Below are 12,954 nucleotides of genomic sequence, written 5' to 3' on the forward strand. Positions count from 1 at the left end.
TTTGCTATTTGTCATAGTTCCTTTGACTTTTATCTTAATAGTAGTGCGTTTTAATACAGATGACTCAGACACCAGGGTAACCATGCAGGGAGAACACTCCATTCTGTCAGGGAAAATAAATCAAGTCAAATTCATTGGCTTTATTAATGAGGGATTTTCTTGTCGCAGCTGAGTTGGCTGGAAGTTGGACAGCTATTGGCTGAGAGCAAAGACGGAGAGAGCACAATGTCTACGGGGATAACTGAAGGTTGTGCTCACAAAAGGGTCTGAGTCTCATGGAGTGCATTTGCAGAAGCTCCAGCAGCTGGTGGAGCTGAGGCCTAGGAGCCTTGCAAGATGGCCATTATATGTTTTGTGATGTCATGGCCAAGTGTGAGACAAGACTAGATGAAGTAGAAACATTTGGGTATCTATGGAATCTCACTTGTGTCATAGGATGTTTTTCTGGAAGCTATGTTAGGAGAGCATGTTTTGTTGAAGCAGACACATGAGAAGGCATGTGATATTTCGCTGGAGCACACGCTTGAAGGGTGACAGGATGTTTATGTAGAACATAAATGTAATCGCACAGAGAGGGAGAGGACATCTTTACATTGCTACACCTTGCAAGGTTTCGGTGGACTTTGCTGGTCTTCATTCTGTAATGAGAAATTCACAAAAGAACCTGTGCTATCCGGGCTGCTTCTGGCTGCTTCTGATGCTTCTTGTTGGTTAGAGCCTTGTGGTCTCTGCCAGATCAAGGCACTGCTACTGATTCGTATTTTGCGTTTGCTATTGGATCGTACTGCACAATGAAGATTGGAGTTACCCCAAAGAATTACTTCTAAATAGGTCCACAACTCTCTCTTTTTCTATCAACTTTCTCTGCTACCTCTGGTTGGTGGGCTAGAAGGTTTAAGAAACCTAAATAAAGTAGGTTTTGAAAAAATCTAAGTGTACAGATAGATTCATGGGTTTTGAGAAAGGGCTATGTCTCTTGCTGAGAGGAGATGATATGTAGGTTGTGACTTTTTGCTTCTGTGGTCTACTGTGACCCATGAAATGGCCAGTGACTGACAGTCTCCCAGTAAGTGTAGCACACACTAAAATGCTTTTGCTCGCTGTTGGGAGCTGTAGAATGTATTCATTTCTTGTCACATATCCTCAAGTATTCATGTTGGTGACAGTAGTTACTCTTCAGTTCTGCCATACAGGGAAGTGGGTCTATACACTGAGAGAAGAGAGTGGCTGGTGGTAAGAATGTAACATGGAGTAAGAGAGACATTACGGTGCTGGTTCTTTCTCTTTATTTTTTCCCAATTTGACAATCTGGAATCAACTGATTCCCACAAAACTATCTCCCCAGCTTGCACTTTATCCCATGTTTCTGGCATGCTGGAGATCCTGTATTTTGTTTACTTGGCCCATAGCTAGACGCTCTTCCTTGGACTATAATTAAGTGATCTACCTTCCTAATGCTGTCACCCTTTAAGACAGTTCCTATGTTGTTACGTCCCTTGATGACAAAATTATTCTTGTTGCTTCTTCATAGTTGTAATTTCGCTACTGTAAAGAATCATAGTCGGTAATCATTTTGGAGACTGAAGTTTGTCAAAGGGATCATGACCCACACACAGGTTGTGAACCGCAGCTACAACGGGTTGGTGGCAAGACATATTTGAAGGACAAACTGGGGAAGACTACCACCAGCCCTGGGTCCTAAGGCCATCGTTTTATGGACCTAGGTCACCTCTTTACCTCCTTAAATATGGAGTCATGGGAGGAGCGTTTGTCACTTTGAATAAAACAAACCTTAACAGAGATACACGATGGATGGTTCTTGCTACTATTTTGTAATTTACTTAACTCAAACCCCAGATTGATTTTAAACATCATCAAAACCCAAGAAAATAGGCATAAAGGTCTGTGTGAGGTACTGCACACAATTCATTTTGTTCACCTGGGCCTCAACTTTAGAAGACTGCAAGTATTAGGCATTTGAGAAATCCACTTCCTGCTCATGTTTTGTTGAAAAAAAATCAAGTAAATAGAAACATAGTAATGGAGTGTACAGGATGAGTTGTGTGTTTAGAGCTCTTAAGGAAAGCTCGCACAAAGTGAGGTATGTCAACATACCTCAGCTGACTCAGTAGCAAACAGGTTAGGAAAATAGGAAGCCTTGGGCATGAATAAAAGGGATTTAGGAGTCTTTCCAAGGCAGAGAGAGAGAGCAGAGCATCCTTCCTTGGTCTAGTTGAAGTGAGGAAGCTAGTGGTTCTCCACCTAAGTCATTGCACACTGAGCCGACTCGTGAAGTTCTGGACCCGTCACTCTCCAGTGCCTGAGGTTGAAATGCAGCCGTCCTCCCCAACCCCCATAGGAACAAGCACTTGTTCCAAGGAGAGATGCTTGGAGACTCCATTCTTTGAAGCCATCCTCTCTGAAGGGCAGGTCTCCAATTCCTTAGCAAGAAAGGCATCACGTCTTCAACCTTGTCGTCTTTCCAAATCTGCCATCTCTGTGAAGCCCCATCTCGAAGGCCTTGGCCAGGACATCTGGCTTCCTGAACTGATGTCTCCAACAGGTTTCCTAAAGTCTCAGCTTAGCAGTTTTCGACGGATTACCTGTGCCTTATCTAGAGTGGAAACTGGGAATCAATTCTGGCTTATCTGAGTCCCTGGAGGTAGTAGATGCTTATAAAGAGCATGTGAAGGAATCATAAACATGAAAGTGCTAACCCATTCTTCGGGTGCGATTTTGCTAACTTTTTATACATTTTTTATCATTTAATAAAGTAAGTCAATATCTTCGACAGGGTTAATGTCTGGCTTGTGCACCACCCTCTCTTTTCATCCTAACTCCTGGCTGCTCAGGCTGTGATATCCATTGGAAGTAGAGTCATTGCAGATGTAAGTGGTTATAATGAAGGCCACCCTGGAGTGTGCTGGGCCCCTAATCCAATATGATCATCGACCCTATCAGAATAGAAGTGTTAATGGGCTGAATGGCAGGCAGGATGGATGGGTCCCGATGTCAGGCTGTGGTGGATTGGGAGCTGGTTTTACTTCCCAGCCAGGAGTTTGGGCTTTAGCCTGAGGTTCTAGTAAGCACTGGGGAATTTTTATCAGGGATTTCCCTTCAGGGATCACTCAGGATGATCCCCTGGGGATGTACAGAGGAGGACCTAGGGGAGGCTGCAAGGGCTGTCAGCTCAGGCAACACGGAAAGCTGTTGGCTTCACAGGAGGCACATGCTACAGAGTGCAGGCCAGCAGAGACAGTGACTGAGCAGTTAGTGTAATGTCCCTCTTTGCATCAGAGCACACCCCCCACGCTATCCTTCTGCCATGACGGACTTACATGTTCAACAGACCGTCAAAACCCAGTCTGACTGAAGGGACACCATTGCACTAAGGAATGAACACTGCATAGTACAAGACACAATGGATGGTGAGATGTTTCACAAATGATGGGAAACTGAAATAATGTCAGTTAAGATGGTTTGCATTCCTCTCAGAGGACCCTGTTTGAGTTCCCAGCAACTATATCAGATGGTCCCCAACTCTAGGGAGTCTGATGCCCTCTTCTGACCTCCGTGGGTCACTGCACATGGGTGTACATACATTCATACATACATACATACATACATACATACATACTACATATATATACACATATTACACACATACATACTACACACATACTACAGACATACGACATATATATTATGCAAGTGGGTTACTCAGTGATCTGCTATCCTTGGTCAGTGGATTACTCATGCCCTCAGGAACCCTCAGAGGAAGTGGAACTGTCCGTTTCTTCTTCTCTGTCACTTCCCTTCTGGGGTCTAGGGCCCTCTTAATGACTGAAGCCTTTATATGATCTTTGAGTTTCTGAAGCATTTCTGTAACACGAGCATCAGGTTTTTGAATCTCTGGTCTTCATAGGGTTTTGAGCTTCTGAACTTGTGTTGAGTCCGTCTAAGTAGTCCCGGAGGTGCAAAGTAGCTCGGGTCTCTGCTGTTCAAGTGCTTCCCGCGTTGGGGTAGGATGTTATAATCCGGTTGGGGGACCCGGAAGGCGGTCTCAGGGGGCGGATGCTGGGAACCCTCAAGTGCTTCCCCCATTGGAGTCCGGTGTTATAATCCGCTTGGGGGACACTGAATGGGCTTCCAGTCTGAGGAGGCTGCGGATCCTTCCACTGATTCCCCTGCTGCACTCCGGGGTTATAATCATCTCAGGGGACTCTGAAGGGGTTCCCAGGCCATGGAGGCTGGGAAATCGCTGGTGCATTGTCAGAGGGTAAAGTCCTGGATGAGGCTCTCTGTCCTCTCTAAACACTACCCCGTGAAGGGGCAGTGAAAGTACTCCGCAGTGGTGAGTCATGGTGAGCATCAGTCGAGCTGTATCCTTTGAGTATTTCTCTCTCTCCCAAGAACTGTGGACAAGTCCGGAAGGCAAAGCAGGGAAATCTCCAGTGACCATTGATCTCAGGAAATAACCAAAGCTCGAGAGGGGCTGTCCTCGAGTTTGCACGAGGCAGTAGCGAGGTCTGAATGGGGCAGTCCTGAGGTCTGAACGGGGCAGTCGTGAGGTCTGCACGGGGCAGTAGCGAGGTCTGCACGGGGTATTCGTGAGGTCTGCACGGGGCAGTCGCGAGGTCTGCACGGGGCAATCTCGAGGTCTGCACGGGGCAGTCGTGAGGTCTGCACGGGGCAGTCGCGAGGTCTGCACGGGGCAATCTCGAGGTCTGTACGGGGCAGTTGCGAGGTCTGCACGGGGCAGTCACGAGGTCTGCACGGGGCAGTTGCGAGGTCTGAATGGGGCAGTCTCGAGGTCTGCACGGGGCAGTCTCGAGGTCTGCACGGGGCAGTCGCGAGGTCTGAATGGGGCAGTTGCGAAGTCTGAATGGTGCAGTCGCCAGGTCTGCACGTGGCAGTTGCCAGGTCTGCACGGGGCAGTCGCCAGGTCTGCACGGCCCCGCCAGGAGCTGCCTCACTTGTCAGTTCTGCTTGTAGTAGCACGCGATCATCCAAGCTTTCTGAATGAGGAGGAACCATGTCGACTCTCTTCCTTTGAGTCCAGAGTGCTACCTGTTTTGTGCACACTGTCAGGGGTCGTGACTAGTGATTCCTGAAGGAGCAACATGAATGGAAAGGGCAAAGGGCGCTTCGGAGACTGTGCTGTCAAGCGCCTCTTACACCAGCTTTGGTGCAGGGATGTGTCTTGGAGCCTCATAACCGAGTGGGAAAGGCTGATCCAGACCCTTGCTCCTCAGAGACTGCAGGGACTAGAAAATCACTGGTGGACTGTGTTAGGGAATGAACATGTGATAGGATGTGAATAGAGCATAGAATGCATGGGATTGATATTAGAATTCCATGTGAGTTCCAGGTGTTACTGTGACGCTTCTACCTTGATGTCTCACTCACTATTTTTTTCTTGTCCTAAAGCTCTTAATATTCTTTCCGTGATGATATTTTTGAAATATTGAGTATGCTACACAATGGAAAGTATTTTCTCCAGTCACATATATTGAAATTCTAAATGTCTCTTGACATTGTATGCAGTTTCCTGGCCAGAAGTCCTGGGATGCTTTCAATTCTGGTAAGTTGATTTAATACAAACAGTTTGTGTTACAAGCTTTGCTTGTAAATAATTCTTTTGGTGACCCAAATTTAGATTGTACAAATGCCTCCTGCCTTTTACAGATATATCTACAATCACCTTTGCTTGGAGAAAGGAGTTAAGTGTTATGCCTTCTTTGAATGAAGAGGAAGATCTAAGTCTTCACTCCTCAGAGAAACAAGAAATAATGAACTGTAGGAAGAAATACGCATCTAGGCAACAATAAATGATCCAAGCTAACCTGTGGAGTAAAATAATGTATGGAAAACACCACTCCTTTATTATTAGTATCATTAACCATTGTATTTGTTTATATATAAAATATTACCCTCTTTCCATAAACTCCACCTTCACATATTCCACCTCTTTGTCTCTAAGAGGGTGACTCTGTAAGCCCCATTCATTCTTTCCTCACCCTCTAGAATCACTCTTCTCTGGGACATCAAGCATCCAAACGACCAAGTGCTTCCCCTTCCACTGGTGTGAGATGAGGCAGTCCTCTGCTACATACGTAGGGTACCAGACAATGTATAATCTATGGTTGGTGGTTAGGGCCATGGGAGCCCTGAGGGGTCTGGTTAATGGATATTGTTGTTAATTACAGTCTCCTTCAGCTCCCTCAGCCCTTCCCCTACATCGTCCATTGGGATCTCTAGGCTCAGTTCAATGGTTGGCTGTGAATATCTGCATCTGTGTCAGTCAGGTGCTGGCAGAGCCTCTCAGAGGACAGCCACACCAGACTCCTGTTTGCAAGCACATCTCAGCATCAGCAACAGTGTCCATTTTTGTGTCTGCAGATCTCCTGATGGCCTTTCCTTCAGCCTCTGCTCCATATTTACCCTGCATTTCAATAGACAGGGATAACTCTGATTTAATAAGAGATGGGTGAGTGGTCCCATCCTTACACTGTGGTCATGTCTATCTACTGCAGGTGGAGTCTTCAGGTTCAATCTCACTGTTGTTGTGCGTGTTGGCCAATGTCATCAGTGTTGGGTCCAGGGAACCTGTCGCATCCCTAGTATCTGGGACATTGTAGAGGTTACACCGTCCTCCACTGTTCCTTCTTTCTATACTCATTCTCCTGGTCGTCTGTGCTTCTCTCCTGTCTCTCCCCACATCTGATCCTGCTCTCCTGTATTTCCATTTCACTCCCCTCTCCCACACACGGTCCTTCCTCCATGTGCATCCCATGATAATTTTCTTCCCCCTTCTAATTGGGATTGAAGCCGTCCCTCTTTGTCCTTTCTTGTTGAGCTGCAGAGTGTATGTGAGTTTATTGTGGATATTCTGAGATCTTGGGCTAATTTCCACTTACCAGTGAGTGCATGCAATGTATGTGCGTTTATTTGTGTTTGTGTTATTTCACTCAAGATGATATTTTCTAGTTTGATCCATTTGCCTATGAATTTCATGAAGTCATTCTGTTTAATAGCTGAGTCCCACACCATTGTGTAAATGGACCCCATTATATGAATCTGTGTCCCTTTTGAGGGACATCTGGGTTCTTTCCAGCTTCTGTCTGTTATAAATAAGGCTGCTATGAACTAGTGGAGCACGTGTCCTTGTTGTAGGTTGCAGCAAGTTTTGGGTATATGCCATCGAATGGTACAGCCGGGTCCTCAGGTAGTAAATACTATGTTCAATTCTCTGAGGACCCTCCAGCCTGGTTTGCAGAGTGGTTTTAAGAGCTTGCAATTTCAACAGGGACAGAGTGTTCCTTTCTCTCCACACCCTTGACAGAGTCTGTTGTCACCTGACTTTTTATCTTAGCCATTCTTACTGGTATGATGTAGGGTCTCAGGATTGTTTTGATTTGCATTTCCACAACGATTAGGGATGTTGAACATTTTTAGGTGCTTCTCAGCCATTCAGTATTCATCAGCTGAGAATTTTTTGTTTAGAAATGTAGCCCACTATTAAATAGGATTATTTGATTCTCTGGAGTAAATCTTCTTGAGTTTTTTGTAAATATTGGATGTTAGCTCTCTATTGGATGTAGGATTGGGAAAAATCATTTCCCAATCTGTTAGTTGTTGTATGAAACTAAAGACAGTGTCCCTTGGGTTACAGAAACTTTGAAATTTTATGAAGTTCCATTTGTCGATTCTTGATCTTAGAGCAAAAGCCTTTGGTGTTCTATTCAGGAAATTTTCCCGAGTACCAATGTGTTCGAGGCTTTTCCCTGCTATTTCATCAGTTAGTTTCAGTGTATCTGGTTTTATGTGGAGGTATTTAATGCACTTTTACTTGAAATTTGGACAAGGAGATAGGAATGGATTGATTTGCATTCTTCTACATTCTTCCCTTCAGTTGAAACAGCACATATTTTAAAAAATGCTATCTTTTTTTCCACTGGATGGTTTTAGATCCTTTATCAATTTTCAAGTGTCCATAGCTGTGTGGGTTCATTTCTGCGTCTTCAATTCTATTCCACTGATCTACCTGCCTGTCTCAATACCAATACAATACAGTTTTCGATCATACATTGATCTGTAATACAACTAGAGCTCAGGGATGGTGATTTCCCCAGAATGCTTTTATTTTTCAGAATAGTTTTCTCTATCATGGGATTAATTTTATTCCAAATAAATTTGCAAACTGCCATTTCTATGACTGTGAAGAATTGAGTCGGAATATTGATGGGGATTGCATTGAATCTGTAGGTTGCATTTGGCAAAATGGCCATTTATACAATATTGATCCTGCCAAAACACAAACATGGGAGATCTTTCTAATTTCTGAGATATTCAATTTATTTCTTCAGAGACATGTGTTCTTGTCAAATATATCTTTCACTTGCTTGGATAGAGTCACACTGAGGTATTTTATATGCTTTCTGACTATTGTCAAGGGTGTCATTTCCGTAATTTCTTTCTCAGCCTGTTTCTCTTTTGATAGAGGAATGCTGCTGATTTGTTTGAATCAATTTTATACTCTGCCACTTTGCTAAAGTTGTTTATCAGGCTTAGAAGTTCACTGGTGGGATTTGTGGGGTCAGATCATCTGCATATAGTGACATTTTGAATACTTCCTTAGCAATATGTATCCCTTTACCTCCATTTGTTTTCTAACTACTCTGGCGAGGACTTCGAACACTATATTGAAAATGTAGGGAGAGAGTGGGTGTCCTTGTCTAGTTCCTGATTTTAGTGGGATTGCATTAAGTTTCTGTCAATTTAGTCTGATGTTGGCTACTGGTTTGCTGTATATTGTGTTTACTGTGCTTCAGTATGGTCCTTGAATTTCTGATATTTCCAAGACTTTTAACATGAAGGGGTAGGTTCTGTAAAATGCTTTCTCAGTATCTAATGAGATGATTGCTTGTTTTGTTTTCATTGAATTTGTATTTATAATGAGATTAGTTTGATTAGTGATCAGGTTCTGTATATAGAACCATCCCTGTATCTCCAGGATGAAGCCTACTTGACCATGATGGATCATTGTTTTGATGTCTTCTTGGATTTGGCTTGCATGTAATTTACTGAGAATTTTTGCAGGGATATTCATGAATAAATTGGTCTGAAATTCTCTTTCTTTGTTGGGTCTTTGCTTGCTTTACTTATAAGCATAACTGTGGCATCAGAGAAGGAACTGTGTAGTGTTCCTTCTAATTCTAGTTTGTGGAATAGTTTGGAGAATATTGGTATTAGGTATTCTATGAACGTCTCAGAGAATTCTGTACTAAACCTTTCTGGTCCTGGGATCTTTGTTTGGGAGACATAATGACTGCTTCTACTACTTTACGAATTATGGGAGTATTTAGATGGTTTATCTGCTACTGATTCAACTTTGGTAACTTGTATCTGTCTAGAAAATTATCCATTTAATCCTTACTTTCCCGTTTTGTTAAGTATAGGGATCTGATAATTTTTTGAGCTTCCTCATTTTCTATGGTTATATCTCTATTTCACTTCTGATTTTGTTATTTTTAATTTGAATATAAAGAATTTACCTATTTCTGGATTTTTCAAAGAGCCAGCTAGTGGTTTTGTTGATTCTTTATATAATTCCTTTTGTTTCTACTTGGTTGATTTCAGTCCGGAGTTTGATTATTTCCTGCTGTTTAGTCCTCTTGGTGTATTTGGATTTTTATTGGTTCTGAGATTTCAGGTGTTCTGTCAAACTGCTAGTGTATCATAGCTCATGTTTCTTTGTGGAGGCTCTCAGAGCTATGAGCTTTCCTCTTAGCATTGCTTTTTTGTGTTCCCAAGTTATGCCTTCATTTTCATTAAATTATAAAAAGTCTTTAATTTTTTTTCTTTATTTCTTCGTTGAACAAGTTCTCATTGAGTAAATCATTCCTCAGTTACCATGTATATGTGGGTATTTGGTTGTTCTTGTTGTTATTGAAGACCATTCTTAGTCTGTAGTGATCTCATAGGATGCATGGGATTAATTCAATCTTCTTGTATATGTTGAGGCCTGTTTTGTGATGGATCATATTATCAGTTTTGGAGAAGGTACGATGTGAGACTGAGAAGAAAGTGTCAGGAGCCATAACAGGACAAGCTAATAACTAGCATGTGATCATCCTGAGATGGACAGCCTCGGATTATTTTACTATCCACAACTGGTTCGCCCTTATTAAGAAAGGCTGTAAGGGATTCATTTTGGGAAAGTTTCCTGCTATTAAAATGCTATTCTTGTTGGTATTATTAGACATATATAACAATCATTGAGTAAGAGCACACCCCTTTGGAGCAGATCTCTGCAGGCCTACGAAGTTGTACTGTCCCGTAGTGATGCTATACAGACAAATAGATGAATCTTTATTCTTAATAATGATCCTACAATAATTCCTAAAATTATATCAATGGTTATTAAGCTCTTTTATAGTGGGACTGCTATAAGTCTCTTTCTAATAGTCAGAATTGCAGTGACAACTCTGCCAGTCTCCCACGTGTCACCAGTTAATTGTTCTGAGATAGTAAACAGACTTTCTCCTACTCAGAACACATTCCAAGAGGTTGTAAAACAGTCATCAAGAGTCATAAAAAGAGAACAAACGATTTGTTACAGGTGCAAGGACAGATGATAAAATACTGACTGGGTTTATCTGTAAATAACTTCTCTATCATCTATGGTTTTAGCTTCAGTGAACCTGTAGAGCTGACCCTGGTGATGAATGTTTAGCCAGATAATTACTCCTGATGGATATTCATGTAAAAATTCTCAGTTGTAAATTATATTTCAATTTATACTTTGATTTTTCATATGAACTTGTGATGAAGATAGTAACACGGGATCATGTATTCTGAAATATGTTTAAGCGCTGAGGAGAAAGAGAAGACACCCAGAAGGACTAGGGAGAAGGACTGAACGGGAAGGACAGAGACAGATGGACTGAGCTGTAGAGGGGCTGAGCTGAAAAGTCCAGTTTGAGCTAAGGAGAACTAAGCTTAGGAGAACTGAGCCAAAAGATCTGGGCTGAGAAGAAATGTATAGAGGAATAACTTAGAGACTATTGGTAACATGAGAGAGCAATCTGCAGAGGAGAAGAGGAAAAGAGAAGAACTGGAAAGAACAGAAGGTGCAGGCAGGTTTCTCCTTACCGTGGGACAGAACAGGTCATTATTTCATTTTCTTTTTTTTATTAACTTGAGTATTTCTTATTTACGTTTCGAGTGTTATTCCCTTTCCTGGTTTATGGGCCAACATCCCCCTACCCCCTCCCCCTTCTTTATGGGTGTTCCCCTCCCCATTCTCCCCACATTTCCGCCCTCCCCCCAAAAATCACGTTCACTGTGGGTTCAGTCTTAGCAGGACCCAGAGCATTTGATTACATAATGCAATATTCTGTCATTTGTTTTTCGTTTAACAATGTGTCTTAAATACAGGTGCATGGGGAATCTTCATGGAATATCATGCATTTAATAAATGGTAGTATACTCATTTGTTTAAATAATAACCTAATTGTGCCTTTCAGATTATTTTCATTTTCATTAGCTAAAGTTCGCTACAGAAAATCAGCATGGACACTGACTCAGGCACAGTACTCAATGGTGATTATTTACATTATATTTTGTATAAATTACAAAACACGTTGTTGGAATGATGTCAAGGCTGTTAAGTAATGCGATACTTGTATAAATATTGCCAAATTTCCATCTCAGAAGACACTAATAAATATATATTGCCATCAATTTTATATTTGAACCCATACTATGCCATTCAAAATTAAATGGTACACATCTTTTAAAAAGGTATCAGTCTCTGACTTCTGTCAGTTCTTTAATTAGGGGAAGGCTTGAAGAAGTTGAAGGGAGGACAACCTCTATAGGAAGACCAACAGTCTCAACTAATCCGGATCGCTGAGATCTCCCAGACACTGAGCCACCAACCAGGCAGGACACACAAGCTGGTGTGATGCCCTGACACATGTATAGCCGAGGACGGCCTGGTCTGGCCTAATCCTTGAGAGACTTGAGGTTCCAGGGATTATGGTGCCTGGCAGGGTCAGGGGAGCATCCTCCTCAAGTCAGGGGAGGAAGAGGTGGAATGGGATCAGGAACTGAGGAGGGGACATGGCACAATGGCAGGAATGTAAATAAAAATAAATTCAAATGCTAGTTACTTTTTAACATCTTTATTGCAATTCAATCGTGAAGTTATAGCGTTTTTGCTTACTGAACTGTGTAAGCATTAATCCTTAACTTACTCTTCATACTATTTGTGATTTTTTCCAATCTTATTACTTTGCATCAATTGTATTTGCATATGTAGAAGGCTTACTATTCATAATATGTGCAGAAAATACATTCATGAATCTTTTTTATTTTAATGATCTGTTATGTGTGAACGTCTATGTATAGATTTGTTCACATGAACACAGACACCTGGGGAGACCAGAAGATGTCAGATCCCTGGAGCTGCTTTACAGCTGGTTACAAGTGGCTTCATGGATGTTGGAAACAGAACATGTTTGCTCTTAAGAGCAGTAAGTGCTCTTAACTACTAAGCTAATACTACAATATTTATTCCATAATAAATTCAACCTATTTATCATTTTCTCATGTATTTCAAGGTATCTTTAAACTTGAGACATCTTGCCACATTCTAGGTGCTGAGACTACATTCACGCATTATTTTTTCAAGTTTTCTTTCCTTTATCATAGTAAGATGTGTTGGATTAAATATGTTAATATTATGCACTAAATCCTTCAAATGTTTACTTATAGAACCTTGGTTTAGTGTCTGTTTCTTTCCTTTGCAATGAGTATGTTAATTTTACAGTGTGCAGTTCTCTATTTCTTTACAAAATCCATCTCATGTAATTTTGCTTTCATATAGAATGAAGTAAAAGCCTTTTAGTTTTTCTTTTCATAGTTAATGTACTAAGGAAATGTGTT

The sequence above is a fragment of the Rattus norvegicus genome, chromosome 3 (genome assembly GCF_036323735.1).
Source record: "Rattus norvegicus strain BN/NHsdMcwi chromosome 3, GRCr8, whole genome shotgun sequence".
NCBI lineage: Eukaryota > Metazoa > Chordata > Mammalia > Rodentia > Muridae > Rattus > Rattus norvegicus.